The 1,833-nt window shown below is 34.0% G+C and overlaps 1 long non-coding RNA gene across 1 annotated transcript; it reads right to left on the bottom strand.

Annotated features, from left to right (window-relative positions):
- Positions 1-917, bottom strand: LOC122197272 (uncharacterized). The gene is made up of 2 exons (XR_006190168.1): positions 853-917; positions 1-453 (listed from the first exon to the last, which is right to left on the bottom strand). It is a non-coding gene; the product is annotated as an uncharacterized LOC122197272 (long non-coding RNA).
- Positions 918-1,833: the final 916 nt, after the last annotated feature.

Raw genomic sequence — 1,833 nt, 5'->3', positions numbered from 1 at the left:
TAAATAATTCTAGAGGTTTACTCACTATAAAAGTAAGTTAACAAAAAATATATAACATTCCATTGCATTATTTTATAAGAAACGAAAATTTATTGTAAATATTCACTCATCCATAAATGTCTCACAAGACCTTGAACCCGCAACCACTTGATTGACAAGATCAAACATTTCAATTAAGCGCTGATACCCTTAGGCCAAAGGGCTAAAAGATAATTTCACATTGAGATAGAAGCTGTAAGTTTGACAATAGAAGATGGCATCAATAAGCAACATTAACCGTACCAAATCTTGAGGAGAACATACCTTGTAAAAGATATTTATTTTAGACCTATATATTATAGTAGTTAATGCATAAGACTTCCAAATATTTAATCTGGAAAATGGGTAGCCATTTTATTATCAATGGAGAAGCTTAACGGGATAAGTGCAAGGATCACACCGCTTCACTTCTTCCTGTGATCAATAAAAAAACAATCATTCAATCAGAAAAGTAATATAGTAGGGACGAACAATTTTCAACATATATATACAAGTCAAAACTATGTTGTTTCGATGAATATGGGATGAATATAAATGATTCTCTTCTTCTTGTACGCTACATTGTCTAGAGTGATTGTACGAAAGTTTATATGCATAAACAAAAGATTAACGTGACCATGTTCACTAGCCAAGCCAAAAACTACGATTAATACACATAAGTGTATAAAATGCTTATACACATACTCTGTGTGTGTGAGAGAGAGAGAGAGAGAGAGAGAGAGAGAGAGAGAGAGAGAGAGAGAGAGAGAGAGAGAGAGAGAGAGAGAGAGAGAGAGAGAGAGAGAGAGAGAGAGAGAGAGAGAGAGAACTTACAGAGAGTATGTTAGTGAAGCGTAGGGCAAAAGAGAAGAAGGTTTAAAGACGAAGGAGAAAGCGTGTGGTTAGTTAGCATCATGACAGAGAGGTTGCGTGCTTGTTATTTTTAGAGTAACTTACAAAAAAAGTCCATGCGGTTTGATAATATTAGCAAGTTTGGTCCAGCTTTTTAAATATTTATAAATACCATCCTTATGGTTTTGAGAAATTACAACGAAGGTCCTAAGTAATAACCCCGTTAAAAATCAGATGTTAAATCTACTAAAATGACAATATACCCCATATCTTTTAGTTTATGATTTTTATTTTAATTTGTAGAGCTACAAAGACTAAATATTAACTACAAACAAAATAAAACAATAAACTTTCACATAAAAATCCCCCATCCTTCATTTTTCACATAATCTCCGTCTCTCCCCTCTCACTCTCATTGTCTTTGGCACCATCGTCGGCTACAACCGTCGACCACCACCTAGGCTACTGGCTACATCACCACCTGCATCTCCTTCGACAGCTCCCGCTTCGTCTCCCATTTATATGTCGCAATCAGTATGGTCTCCCACCACAACTACCATCACCTCCACCTATCTATTCTTCCCCCTGTCACACCCCAAGTCGGCGGCGGAAACACCGGGCAATGTAATGTCATCCTTGTATCATAGTTATCATATATATATATATATATATATATATATATATATATATATATATATATATATATAATGAACAGTACAAAAGAATTATTATAAACTACGTACCTGTATTGATAATAGAAAATTATATTATTCCAGCTAAGCTTATCAAGTTCCTGAAAACACACGTGTTTTGAGAATACGTCAACATAAAGTTGATGAGTTCATAAGTTTTGACTCTGAGTAAAGATAGTACGTTTTCCCAAGTTGGAAAAGTATATAATATAGTTTGAAGATATCATTTTGACTCAAATTAACTTATTTCTAACATATATCATATATGTCA

The sequence above is a fragment of the Lactuca sativa genome, chromosome 1, assembly GCF_002870075.4.
Source record: "Lactuca sativa cultivar Salinas chromosome 1, Lsat_Salinas_v11, whole genome shotgun sequence".
Classification (NCBI taxonomy): domain Eukaryota; kingdom Viridiplantae; phylum Streptophyta; class Magnoliopsida; order Asterales; family Asteraceae; genus Lactuca; species Lactuca sativa.
The sequence above is the reverse complement of the archived record's forward strand: the minus strand, read 5'-3'. Positions and strand labels throughout refer to the sequence as shown.